Raw genomic sequence first — 15,054 nt, forward strand, 5'->3', positions numbered from 1 at the left:
ACTACTGAACTAATCAATGAATGAGTAGAAGGGAGAGACCCATATTTCAACGCCAAGGTCAAATTACCAGTTTCAAGGTGTTTTCCTGAGTGCACCAGCCCAGGCTGGCCACTTCTTTTCTTCAACAAATTCTTATAAATTCCACACTGCGTAGTCTTTAAAAATCAATTTTCCAAATGTTTAATATTTTTTCCTCATCTAGATTCAAGGTCTTTAAAAGCAAGTATCATGTCTCATGCTTTTCTGTCTCTTTAATATTCAACACAGGGCTTAGGATGTAGTGAGTGTGTAAAACAAGGCATGGAGTTTGAAAGGGGCATTCATTTGGATTCCTGGCTAGGGTCTCTCATTAGTTAAGCCATGTATCCATATATTCATTCTTTCATAAATCACTTCTCTATTGAGTATCTATTATATGTTCATGCTAGGGATACAATGGTGAGCAAGTCTAAGTATGTATCCCACCCTCTTGTAGCATAGTAGTCTTCAAACTGCAGGGTGCAACCCCACAGTAGGTCTTGTAATCAATGTATGAATCACAAATGACATGTTGAACAACAAAGGATAGAACAGAAAATATTGTAGTGGATTATAGGCAGTGAAGGTACGTTATTGCCTCAAGAAAGTTTTGCCAGTTAAATATAGATGTGTATATGTGTACAGAGTCATGATGCAAAATAAACAATTTAGTATGGATCGATGTAAAAAAGAGTTTGACAAACCCAATTCAAGTGGCTCTTTTTAGAATAATTCAGAAACATGAGGAAGGAAAAAGAGCTAATGTGTATTGAGTACCTATTAGGTCCTAGGTGCTTTTGTGTATATTCTCATTTAATTTTTTGGACAACACTTGGAGGTTGGTGTTGTGACAGTTTTAGCCCTGAGCAATGCTGAGGCTCCTCAGGGAGGTTAATTACTTTGCCCAGGGCTGTAGGAATCTGGCGTCAGAGCCCTTGGACCCATGGTCTTTCCACCATGTGGTCATGGTTAAGCCTTTCATTCCGGCTCAGGCTCCTGTCTTTGGTGTTGGATTCCTAATTAATTGCCTGGGGTATCTTGTGGTCCCTCCTCTTTAAAATCTGTGAGGCAGAAATGGGCTTTCGGTGTGGTTAATATTCAAAAGGAGCCCACCAACAAATTGTCCCAGGGATAATTACCTCAGCTCTGTTTATAGAAAACCATATGTCGATAATAGCACAATTTGCTATTTGCGTAGAGCTGATTTTCTATAAATCTGGAAAGTTAGTGTTGCTTTTCTATAAATATGGAAATGTGCTAATCATCACCTCATCTGCTGGAGACTGCTAATAAATCAGAATGTCATTTACATATTAACCTACCAAGAACAAAGACATCTACCTTCTTTCCCTTTGACAAATGGAATCACACACATCCTCTCTCCATGTTTGATGTTTGTCTAGCTTCGCTTTGTCTCTCGCTCATCCCCTCTCTCTCTCACTTCCATTTCTTTCTCAGTGCTTTGCTCTTTCTCTCAGCTGATTTCTCTGTCTTTCCTCTGTGTCAATGTCTTTTTCTCTCTGTGTACCTTTAATCTATATGACTTTAATAATATTTATAGTCTACTGAGTCCTTATTTCTAAGGAAATCCTTGTGAGGTATATACATTCATGCTCTCAAAGAGCTGGGCTTGGTATGGAAGGATTTTAAGTGAACACATTGGCTGATTTGCTCTCAGGGGATCTTTGGCCCTTGGGTTTGCCTCAGATCCTCTCTGGGTTTGTCCCAGACAATGCACAAAGCTGTAGCTCTAATGTGTTCTTTAGATAAAATGCTTCTCCCTCAAAAGACAGCATGAAACCATGCATCAAAAATCTCGTGAAGTCTTGGATGTTGGGGAGGTGATGTTAGACTTCAGTGGGATCTCAGTTTCCTCAATATCTGTGGCTGACAGCTTTCTACCTTCCATAGGAACCAGGATAGCTTTGGGCTTGAATTTCTGGATTTTTACTTTTTTCCTCTCCTTCATCCCTCTTTAGAGATCTTACTATTTGTCTTTGTATCAGGTTACGACAAAGGGAACAGTTTATTCACTAGTCTGTCTTCTCTGGAGTCTGGCCCAATCACAGAGCTGATAATTACCTTAGGCAGGTCAAATACTCCAGTGACATTGCTCTGGTCATGTGTGTTTCCTGCCTCCCTTTGCACATATTGTGCTGTCAGCATCCAGTGCCCTTCCCTCTCTTGCCAGCCTGACAGAGTCAACTCAGATGGACCTTGTACAGCCATCTCCACCTCTGTGACACCTGCCCTGACATCCCTCCACCCCTTCCGCTATAGTTTTGTTTCTTTATACATTCATTCTTTCAACCATGTTTATTGAATTTTTATTATGTCAAGCGAATAACATCAATATGGTCCCTGTCCTTGCAAAGCTCATGATCTAGTATAGGAAACAAAATAAACAGCCCATAATCTAGATGTCATCTTGGTTCCTCCTTTACTCCCTGCTCCTCTTCAGTAATATCTGTTGACTTTACTTTTAAAACACATGTGACAACTGTCCTCCCCCCTTTATTACCATCTAGCTAGTCTAAGCTAGCCTATTTCTCATCTGGACACTTCTAGAGTATGGTGGACCTCCTTCCTCCCTCCCTTCCTTCCTTCCTTTCCTCCTTCCTTCCTTCCTTCCTTCCTTCCTTCCTTCCTTCCTTCCTTCCTTCCTTTCTTCCTTCCTTCCTTCCCTCCTTCCTTCCTTCCCTTTTACCCTCTTTACTTTCTTCTTTCTTTTCTTCCCTTGCTGGTGTCATTATTCTTGTTCCTTTACATTCTAACATACCAAGCTTACTTTAGCCTACAATTGGATATTAGCTGTCTTCTCTGTCTGGGCTACCCTTTTTCCCTCTGATGTTTGAATAGCTGTATTCTCATCACTTGGATATCAACCTAAATGCCACCTTCTCAGAGAGGCCTTTCCTGATCATGTAGTCTTTGCAATAGAACTCTATTTGAATTCTCCAAAAATCACTATTTATTCAATAGTTACCATTGCTTATTGTCAATCCCCTCTTTCTAGAAAGCACATTTCATGAGAGCAGAGACCTCATCTCTTTTGTTCATCACTATATATCCATCTCCTATAATAGCGCACATCATAGTATGGCCTCAATAACTATTATTGAGTGAATGAATCAATATGTAGCTGCAGATTGCAAAAAAAGCCATGTAGGAAATGAACAGGTTGTAGAAATAGACATTAACTGCTGATGGAGGGGCACGGGGAGGAGATGCTTACATAGCTTAGGAGGATCTGGAAGAGTGTGAGGAGGTGATATTCAGACTGGGATGAGGTCCAAGGGTTAAGCAAGAGACACCAAAGGCAACAAAGGAGGTATCCTGAGCACAGTGGACAGCCTAAACCAAAGGAAGGAATGTGTGGCTGAAGCTTGTGTATAAGGGGAAAATGCCAGGAGCTGAGGTTGCAAGAAACCTAGATGTGCCTCAGAGGGCCTTGCTGATGTTGGGAAGAAGTATGGACCACATCTGCTGTGTGATGAAAGCCATTGCAGTTATCAGCAGGGCAGAGCTTGAGCCCATGCATGTACCAGCAGGTCATTCCGCTGCTATGCAGAGCACAGATTAGACAGGGTGACAGTGGACTCAAGAAGGAAAGCTAGAAGCCTCTTGCTGATGTCCAGGTGAGGAATAAACAATGCAGAGGAAAGACTGATAGAATTAGGATAGATTTTGAAAGGAGAATTTAGATAATTTGTAGATGGCTTTGGTGTGGATTGTGAGGAGTAAATTACTCCTTTCTCTAAATTATATTTCCTCTATACATGCATATACATACACACATGTGCATGCATGCACACAGATGCCCACACATTGGGGTGAGAAGAATATGATGTGTTTGTGTGCAGGTGCCAGCTTTCTGGTAGAGATACCTTGCAGGCTTCAGAATGATGACCACCGCAGGGTTGCTGCAGCCAAGAGAAGACTCCAGAATATATATTTTAGAAATGTGTACATTATGCCAATTTCAATTACCTATTTGTCTCTTCTGCTGGACAGTGAACTTCCACATGCAAGTTCTGTGCCTATTCTGGTATTTTTGCACCTAGCTAGGACTGGGCCCATGGTGAGTAAATCATGAATATTTGTTAGCTGATTTAAATTAACCCTACTTCTCAGACTACTAATTCTCTATCATTTTGTTTGACTGTTTTCTCCTCCTCCACCTGACGCTTATGTGTGGGCATCCTCCACCTCCCCCCTTCATGTGAGTGACCCCATGTTCCCATCTGAATCCTTCATGTGAGTGACCCCATGTTCCCATCTGAATCCCTCTATTCCTCCCACATTCCAAATGCCTGAGGGCGTCTCTACTAGGGAGCTGAGACTTCCAGGCTCTCACATCATATCCTTCTCACCCCAACCCCCACTGTGCTCCTCTCCCAGAGTTCTTTCTCTGTCAGAGACATCACCAGCCCCCGCCCCCTCCTTATTTACTGGATAGAGAGAAGTGGAAAAATAATCGACAATCTACTACATGCTAAGCTCCATATTAATCTTTCCATAATTGATATGTCTTCATATCAATCTTTTCACTTAATCCTTTTAAAACTTTTTCCAGTTTTACTGAGCTATAAGTGACAAGATTATACATAACTGTAAAGACAAATTAAAGATTATATATTAACTGACAAGACAAATATAACTGTAAGATTATTACAGTATATAACATGACAATTTGATGTGTGTATATATTGTGAAATGATGTCCCCTATCAAGCTAATTAACACATCCACCACTTCACATATATGTATTTACCTTTTTTTGGTGAGAACATTAAAGTTCTATTCTCTTAGCTCATTTCAGTTGCACAACACAGTGCTCTCAACTGTGCTCCCCATGCTGTACATTAGATCTTCAGACCATGCCCTCCTACCAGCCTCTTCCTCCAGCTCTTGACAACCACTTTTCTACTCTCAGTTTCTATGAGTTTGACTTTTTCAGGGGGTGTGGGGGGCTGTTCCACATGTAAGTGATACCATGTGGTATTTGTCTTTCTCTGTTTGGCTTATTTCCCATAGTGTAATGCCCTCCACATTGTCACAAATGGCAAGATTTCCTTATTTTTTAAGGCTAAATAATATTCCATTGTGTATCTATGCTGTATTTATCCATTCATCTGTCGATTTAGGTGTTTTTGTAGCTTGGCTATTGTGAATAATGCCGCTATGAATGTGAGAGTACAGATATCTTTTTGAAATGATTTCATTTCCTTTGGGTATATACTCCAAAATTGGATAGCTGGGTCATATGATAGCTCTATTTTTAATTTCTTGAGGAGCCTCCACACTGTTTTCCATAGTGGCTGTACCAGTTCATATTTCTACCAACAGGGGGCACAAGTGTTCCCTTTCTCTACATCCTTGCCAACATTTGTGACCACTTATCTTTTTGATAATAGATGTCCTAACAGGTGTGAGGTGATATTTCACTGTGGTTTTGATTTGTTTCCCTGATGATTCATGATGTTGAGCACCTTGTCATGTACATGTTGGCCACTTGTACATCTTCTTACTTAATCTTCCTATGATTTTGTGTGAGATGATAGGTTTTCTTCCTTCTATGGATGAAGGAACCAAAGCTGGAAAGTCCTGTCACTAGCAAATGAAACACACATGCGGTGGTCTGAGTTATGGTCCAGGCTTCTTTCCTTTTTATCCCAGCTGTTTTCATCAGGAACCACAACCTGGGAATAACTGACTTTTCCTTCTCTCCTCCCAAATGCATTGTTAGTCACTTCCTCAGTGTCCACAACCCGTCCCTTCCTGTCCCTCCCCATAGTGACTGCTGCTCACTATGCTGTGTCATGCTCACTCTGCAGGTTCCCTCTAGCCAAGCAGGCATATGCAATGAGAAACGTATTAGAGCTTAAGTGAATATTCAATAAATACTTTTGGGACAAAGATGGTGGTGGTCTGTTCAAACCATACCCCACCCTCTGCCCTTTTTTGCTAATGTAGCTAGGTCTGACATTTGTTTCACCTTCTGTGCCCTTGGTCTCTCAAAATGCAACATAAAATAGAGTTTCCTATCAGTTAGAGAATCTAAATAAGTCTGAGAGGATGCCACTAACAGGAATGCTGTAATGGAAACAATGTATGAAATATAAAGTAAACTAATAGTCCTCAAGACACCAAAGGTTGGTGATTCTATAGTTTTTGGCCACATTAAAAGGGCTGTGCAAAGACCTTACAGAAAATGACTTCTATTGATTTTTTGTGTGTGTGAAGGAAACCAGTAGCATTTGGTGGTCCCATAAAAGCTAGCAGGCAGTTTGGTGGTGAAAAGAATGCCTAGTGCGTTCTTTTCTTTGCTTTTCACGTAGGCTCTGCCATTTAAGTTAATACTTCACATCTCTGAATCTCATTTTTCCCATAACTAATGTATGGATAAGAAGCTACTTCAAAAGGTTATTATGAGAATTAACCAAGACAGTATTTTTAAAAGCACTGTGATAAGTAAAATACTGTTTAAACAGTAGCTACTATTACAGGCTACAGTTTTAGGCATGGTCAGTATGTAGCAAAGTCAATTTGATCGGGGTCTGCAAAATAAGAAATATGCTGGTGATGTGATAGGAAGGCACCCAGACTCTGGGGTCAGATACATCTGGGCAGGGGCCTACCGTTTAGTAGCTGTGTGACCTTGGTCACGACGCTTACTTCTCTGAACTGCAGTTTCTTTAAGACCTAAATGGAATGACAACAAGGGTTTGAGAATAATTCCATGTGCATTTTGCATAATAAATGTTTAAACAGATTTTTTCCCGTTAGTACAGGATATTAGTATAGCTATATTTGGTAAAAGCATAGTTTCTGTCATGAGATGTGTGATCATAGACATGTTATTCAATGATTTTAAGTCTCAATCTCCTTGCCTGCTAAGTTGGAGATATTAATGACATTTACTTCACAGGGTGGTTATAGGGGATGTGTGAACTTATCTACAGAAAATATTTAGGGCGGACTCTAATAAGCATTCAATAAATGTTAACTCTTGAAAAAGGCTCTGAATCAGATTGCCTGGATCAAATCTTACCTCCACCACACATCACCCATGGGACCCTTGGGCAAGTTAATTAGCCTCTCCATGACTCAATTTCCTCCTGTTCTTCTAAATGAGGCAATGACAATACACACTTCATAGAATTGTTGGGAATGTGAAATGAATCAGTCTGTATGAGCATGTGGCCCAGTGCCTGGCATGTAGTAAGAGTTTAAAAAATGTTGCCTATTATTGCTGTGCTATGTTGGTATTATCACCACTCTGTTTTTTATTCCCAGCTTTCCAGTTACCTCTATAATATTAACTGTCCTCTCATCCGTAGAGTGGGGATAGTAAGATGACCTGTCTCCCAGGGGCCTGCGATTGGTCAGCTTGGAAACAGTGCTCAGATAGAAAGGAAATCATTAGCATTATGTCTGGCCTGCTGTGGCCCATGGTTCTGCTGTAGACTTGGAGCCTCAGCAATTATGCCTCCTTCCTCACCTGCCCATTTCTTTGATCAAGGTCATTCATTTCTGTCTCTAGAGCTTCATCCAGTTTTGGAGGGACTGCTCTTCCCATTTATCAAGGTCACTTTGAATTCTCATCACTATCTTTCAATGTGTTAACAACTCTGCCCAAATCTGTGCCTGCATTCCATCATTGTTCCCTAGATAGATGCTAGATAACAGTGACCCTGGGAAGGATCCTTCCAGCTAGGGCACAGTACATGCAGTCTGTCTTTAATTGTTACCTTCCAGCCAGGGCCCTTGAACCAGCTGGTCTACCACCTAACACACAGGGCAGAAAAAGCCACAGGGACACAAAACCTAGCTAAAGTTTGTGTTAAGTACAGTTCTATGTTCTCTTCCCTCCCTTCCTTTCTTCATTCATTTGCTCCTTCATTTATCTCTTCATGCAAAAAAGAAAATGCTTATTAAGCACTCACAACATGGTAAGTAGGCACCATCTAGATACCAACAAGGTTCCTCTCATCAAGGGTTTATGGCAGGTAAAGACATTCCTCTCTCCCATAATTATCTGGATTATGGTCAGGGATGATTTATTACAAGGACAGCCAAATGGTTATCACCTAAAATGAATGAACAGTTTAGTTGTTTTTCATTGTAATTAGAGTTAACAGAAATATTTGGTTTTAATAAAATGTATATACATATAATAACTCCTAATATAGGTAAAGTATAATACACTCACATCTGCTTTACTCATGTACCAGTTTAAATGTTGATCTTATCCAAAAACAGCCTCGCAGGGACACTCAGGGTAATATTGGGCCAAGTAGTTGGACATATCCATAGCTCAAATTGGTGTATGGAAGTAACCAGCACAAGAAGGTAGGCAGGGGGGAAAGCTGTAGGAGGATGTAATTACTGTCAAGACAGGTGTAGGAAGTTTTGCACAATGAAATAGTTTATGCAAATGGGGTGACAGAGCATTCACTGAGTTCTAACTCTGTGGCAGACAGCTGCTGAATCTTTACGTGCATGTCATCTCATCCAAGCCGCACGGCAGTGCCCTGAGCTGCGTGTTGTGGCTGTCCCCACCTCACAAACAAGGCAAACCAGGAAATGGAGGGCAGAAATGATGCGTCCAAGGTGGCACCATGGGTTAGAAGCAGAGTGTGGTTTGAAATGAGGACTTCTACTTCCCAATTCAGTGCTGCTTCTGGTGTATCTGGATATTTTATTTCACTTATCTTCTCCTTAAAAACCATTAAACTGCTTGTGAGAGCTTTGAAAATGGTTAAATTGGGTTTTAAAGGTAATTAAGGGAGTAGTATACTCAAATTGATCCCTAAGTACACTTTTGGGCCAGTCAGATCCATTGTTCGGGAAATGCAATTGGGAGAATTGTTAAAGGTAAAACTGACCAGCTTGTGACTGTCTATTCTGAAGCTGAGGTGTAGTCAGAGATTCGGGAAAAAGCATGGTGTGCTGGCACTCATGACATGAAAAGAGGAGCACCTCAGGAAAAGTGTCTAAGCCAGTGACATCAGGTGGTTTTAATAGCAAATGCTGCTGGGACTGCTGAGTCGAGGATTTGTCACCAGCGAGGGGCTCAGCCGGAAAGTGCTGTGATCAGTAGGAGATGTCTGTCAGAGGCAGCAGACGGGGAGCAAAGGCCTCTGGGCTGTGTATTTCCTATTCCTTCACGAGGATGAGACAAAAGCAGCCCAGATGATTAAGCTGTGTATGGAGAGTAATGGGGTGGGACAGATGTATAATTTAAATCCCTCAAATTTCTCATACTTTCCATCACATTTATATGTAAAATTGCTGTTGCTTGCTTATAATTCCCTTTCAAGAAGTTTCCCTTGTTACCCAAAGTAGGAGGTAGGAAACACTCAATCTCTGAGGAAAATCCTTCCCAGAATCTAATTTCCATCCCTCCACCCATTGGTTCAGGCATCCATCCACTCATCCAGTAAATATTCATTGAGAACCCCTGATTTATGGGGACACACAGACCCCTGCCCTGGAGAAATGTGCAGCAAATGGGGGCTAAGAACAATACAATGTGCTAAATGCTTAAACATAAATAAGTACAGTAGGAGCACAAAGGAGGGATCAATCACCTCATTTCCCTTCCCATTTTCTAAACTCCAAAGACATTCAAACCTGATCTTCCAAAATCAGGAGGAGTAGGAGTTTGTCTCATGGAGAAGGGAGCTGGGGCTTTCTAAGCAGAGAGTTTTGTGAGAATGGCTGAGGCAGCAAGGTGAGAAGTAGGTGACAAGTGCCCAGGCTCACCCCTAGGTCAGACCCTGTTGTGGAGGGCTTGCCCCTGTGGCCAGTGCCTAAGTGAGAGCAGTCCTGTGGCTGGATTGTGGCAGGGAGTCAGGGTTGGCCCCCAGGGGGTCACAGACAGGATGACAGGTTGTAGAATGGCAAGCTGCTGGAGCTCTGCAAAGGTGAGCATTAAGGGGAGAAGGGACCCTGGCACTAGACAAATGGCCAGCATTCAAGTGAACATGCTCAGGCCCTGCCTAGCCCTTCAGTCCCACTGCTCTCTTGAGCTTCCTATACTGAGCTACTTTCTGGTTCTTCAACTTAATCCTACTCACTTTACAGAAAGCCTTGTGGCTTTACAGAAAGGAACCTGCTGTTCCTTCTACCTGGAACTATGTTCTCTTCCCTTCCTCGTCTCCTGTTCATCTGGCTAGTGCTTACTTATACTTGATCTCTTGGCAGATATGACTCTTCCAGGCAGTCTTTCTATCTCCCGAGTTCTAGGCGGGGAGTCAGTCTTAGTGCACTGGGACTTCGCTCTATGCATCATACTATTGCAACTGCCTGTTTCCATCACGCATCTTGTTAATGGCATGTCCCACAGTTTTGCCCCGAGGCTGAGGCTGCCCACAGTGAAGGCTCAATGTCTTTCTAGCGGGGATGGTTCAGAATCCAAGCCCATATATGTTGGACATCCTCTGGTGCTTTCCTGCAGAGTCAAGGATGGATTCTTAAAAAGTCTGAACTAAATGGGACAGTGGTGTGAGCAGGAGCCTGATTGTGAATTGTCTTATATTTACAGCTAAGCAGCCTGAGCTGGCCCAGAAGGTCTTTTGCTATGCCTGCTAACCAACCAGTCACCCTGAACAGACAGGCACTAGATTCTAACAGGCTCCAGGCTTTATCCCCAGTTACCATGACAACCATGCTTCACAGTGATGGATGGTATTGATTGACTGACAGGCTCCTGATGTCTTGGCTCTGTCCCCACTCCCCTTAAGTCATTTGCATACACATGGAATTGAGAGATACTCAGTACTATCCTTCTGATTTTGTCTTGATTTTGAATTCTCACCTCTATCACTGAAAACAGGCTCAGTCTTAGAGGAGAAAAAGTGCAACGATATCAGAACTACTCCCAGAGCTACCCTTAGTTCTCTCTCCCATAGGTCATGCAATGTGTCGTGGAGAAAATGGGCACTGAATTTCATTTAATACCAGCCCTACTATTTACTTATTGTATACTTTTGGGCAAGTGACTGAAACTATCTAAGCCTCTATTCATTAATTTGTAAAATGGGAATAATTGTACCTGTTTGTGGAGTGGCATGTGACCACTAGATAAGAGAATACATGGAAAAGCTTTACCTAGCACATAATGATGCTTATCAAATGTGGGTGTTCCCTGGCCTGTTGGAAACTGCCTGCCTGGTTTTAGGAGCTGCAACTCCCCATGGCTAAAGCTGAGTGAGAGACCTCCGGACCAGAAGCCACTAAGGAGACAAAGCTTATCTTCCTGGTAGGAGCACCACTTCTGCTCCTTAACAGGCCCCTAAAGCTTGATCAGTTTACCAATGATGGGTAAGATTCCCCAAAGAGGGGAACCACCTGATACAGGCATGATCATGTGGGAAGGCCCTCAGGGAAGGACTTGGGGGGCTGTGGAAAAAGGGGGTGATTGCCCCTCACCTTTGACAAAGTCTAAGTCCTCGTTCTGCCTGTGAGGAGTCTCCAGTCTCTTGGCTGCCTTGTCTCCTCTGCCTGACTCAAGCCTGTAACAATGACAAGGGGCAGTGCAACCCTGTGCTGGAAAATGGTGGGCTTCCCAGGGTGATTAGGCCTGAGAAAGGATATATAAAATCCTGTGAAACCTGCTTTGCTGAGGATGCTCTTATTAGATTATAAAGGCCCAGGCAGGAAATGCGTTTAGTCCCTTAAGTTTTGTAGCATTTTCAGGTGATAGACCCCAACTCAGTGTGAACCCTATTAGTTCTTTGAACATTATCTATTGTTTGATCCTCACTGCCGGACAATGGTTAATAAGCTGATCTGTATTTCTACCCAAAAAACCTAATAAAAGCCTGTTCAGGCAGGGGTGTAGCATGCTCTCCTCTTTAGAGAGTTGCCAGGCCACTCAGAGGCACCCTCCCCTTGAGAGGGTAGCTGTGCCATCCCTTTTCCTCCACAGGACTTGGTAGTCTGTGAATTTCTCTCGTGTCTCATCCATCCACAGCGCCATGGATACTGCTGGCTGGTATCTGCATCACTGGCCCTTCTTCACTTACTTATGGCTCAAGAGCTCGTACTTCAAAAACAAACTCCTCAATCTCCCTTCCTCTTTCATTTTCCAGATTCAGAGTCTGGAATGAAGAACCCAATCTCTATATGCTGCAGCATTTGTAGCAAGGGTAATAGTAGTAACATTTGACCATTATTTCTAGATCTGATCCAGGCACTACCTCCAACCCCATCCCTGGCATGGCTTTTCTCATTTAACTCCCACAACAACCCTAGAAAATAGACACCATTAAAATCCCCATCTTACAGATGAGAAAACTGTGGCACAGGGAGGTTAAACAGTTTTCCTGGATAGTAAGTGAGCGTGGCGAATTCCAGCTCAGGCCATCTCCATTTCAGAGCCTGGCCCCCAGCTACACTGCCTCTTGTCATGACCGAAATCATCTGGAAGAGCCAGCGTCCCTGAAGATAGCCCCTGATCAGGCAGAAGAGAGGCCGAGATTGCAGTCCCAGCACTGCCCATTCCTATCTCAGAGCTGCTTTGTAGAATGAGGCGCGGTTGTGGACTGAGGGGCTTGGTAAGGCCACAGCTGTTCATGCCAGGTGGTGAGTATTCCTCTGCAGAGTAACACGAATGTGATGAAATGGAATGTGCACAGAGTTTGGGTGTAGCCTACCTGACATCAAACCCCTATTCTCAGAATTTCCAGTCATGGGACTCTGTGCAAGTTATCTATCCATACAGCTCAGATTTGTTGACACTGTACTGTGCCAGACACTGTTCTTAGGGACTCATGTGTAGAAACTGTTATCACCTCATCTTACAGAGAAAATGAGGCCCAAAGAGTTCAGTAACTTACCCCACACCACACTGTGAGTGATGGTAGAACTCTGACTCCAGAGTTTATACCCCTAACCCCCATAATTATTGCCTTTAGTGACCTGAAAGCTTCTAAAAGTGGGTAAGCCTTCCAAGCCTCATAGGATTGTTTCAAGCCTCCAATGAGGTAATGCAGGTAAAAGTGCTTTATAAAATATCGACTCTTGATCAAGGAAGCATGAGATATTACAACTATGTGATTTGCGTTGTCAACCAAAAGAAGGCCTGTGAGTCCCAAACATTTTAGAGGTATTGTCGAGATAGGTTGGAAACCAGCCCATCACTGAGCACTTTTGAAGGTTTGTCACATGCCAGGCTCTGTGCTGAGCCCTATGAACTCAGGAGATGACTTCCTAAGTTTGCAGTATAATTGAAAGAACAGACCAAGAAATTGGTAATTACTAGGGCATGCTAAATATTATGCTGGAGGGAAGCTTTGGATACTGTGGAGGACACACAGGGATATTGTGGGGACACAGATAGGGTCCTCAGGAGTGAGGGGAGGTTTTCTAGAGTCGAAAGGAGAAGTTCAGTGAAAGAGGTATAGGGACTTTGTAGACAGAGGTAACAGCACATGCAAAAGAACAGAGGTACTTGTACTCTTATTTCCAGGTGGCTGGGAAAAAGCACGACGCAGTGGGTGAACAGAAGCACAGAGGGAGCATGTACATTAGCTAACACTTCCCGGCTCATCCAGCCACAGACTATGTAGTCATCTTTTCCATTGTTATGACATGAAATAGACCATATTCTTCCTTTCCATCCCAAGGCTGTCTTTGGGCTCAACCAAGGTAGCAAAGCAACGTAGCAGATAAATCACAGCATCCAGATTGACATTTGTTTGTTACAAAGAGATAAATAATGCATTACACCTGCTGTTTTCCACCTGATGCTTTTAATCTGAGGAATGACAGAAACTTGGTGCATTCTGCTACCTCAGAAGTCAAGCTGCCTGGTTCTGCCTCAGAGCCACCTTGGTGCAGCATCTCCACAGAGGCATGAGGACAACTCCCACACCTGCACCATGGCCAAGACCAAGTGTGAAACGAGCAGTAGACATGGTGGCCAGAGACAGTCCTCTGGGATCCTGGCCTGCCAGGCAGATACAACAACAGCTCCTCTTGGGACCAGATGAAAGTGGGAGGTGACCCAGGGGTCTCCCAGTACTTCCTTGACTGGTTTTCATCTCCTTTTCACTCTTGAGTTTGGTTCATATTGGTCTTTCTCAGTGGAATCCCTATGGTCTCAATGTCCTTCTCACTTTGCCCAATCCCTATTCATCCTTTCAGACTTGGCCCTGGTGTCCTTCCTCTGATCTCCAAGGAAGGCTTTCCTCACCCTGTTGTCTTCTTCCCAAGTCCTCATCGCACAGTATAGCAATTGTTTGTTTACTTGTCTTCTGCTCCACTCTTGGCTATAAGCTCACTCAGAATGACCACTCCCCTTAGTCCTCTACTTCCCAGATGCCTGGCACACAGAAAGAAGTCATTCAGTAATCAAAGTTGTCTCAATTGTTCTTTGGGTGTTCTGGTGTATTCTTAAAATTGCAGAAACTTGACCTTAAAGGAGACCTCAAAAGACCACTAGTCAATTCTTCAAACACGTCCACTGTGCCTCTCAAAGGCCAATAGCCAACCTCTGCTTGATACCTTTCAGGTACAGGTTGCTCACTGTCTTATGAAACAACTCATGTCTCCTTGGCCTCTGACCATCACGACAGTTTACCTTATGTGGAGCCTAAACCCATCTCCCTGTAGCTTCTGACCTTTTTGGTCCTTGTTCTTTTCCTTGTGACCACACGAACAAACCTAATTCCTTTTCTTCAAGACAATTCTCTGCAGAGTTGAATCCAGGTGTATTGATCTCTCCTAAAGAGAAATCTTACCTCCCTTGTTCAGGTACATATCCTGCACTCCCTCCAACATTCCCAAAAGGAAATGGCTTCAAATTTCTTCACATCCTCATCCATATGCTTATTCTTCTCCAGTCACTCTCTACTTTTATTTATTAACAAACTTTTAAGTGTACACTACATTATTGTTAGTTAGAATTTACTAATCTTGCATAACTTAAACTTTAGGCCTGTTGATTAGAAATCCCTCCTTCAACCTCCTCCCCAACCCCTGGCTTTCTGATTCTATGAGTTTGACTGTTTTACATACCTCATTT

General features: G+C 42.9%; 1 protein-coding gene across 2 annotated transcripts in view; it reads left to right on the plus strand.

The window, feature by feature from the left end:
- C8A (complement C8 alpha chain) overlaps positions 1 to 15,054 on the plus strand; it is a 55,688-nt gene that overhangs the window by 26,509 nt on the left and 14,125 nt on the right. The gene's annotated exons all lie outside the window — the stretch shown is intronic.

The sequence above is a fragment of the Phyllostomus discolor genome, chromosome 5 (genome assembly GCF_004126475.2).
Source record: "Phyllostomus discolor isolate MPI-MPIP mPhyDis1 chromosome 5, mPhyDis1.pri.v3, whole genome shotgun sequence".
NCBI lineage: Eukaryota > Metazoa > Chordata > Mammalia > Chiroptera > Phyllostomidae > Phyllostomus > Phyllostomus discolor.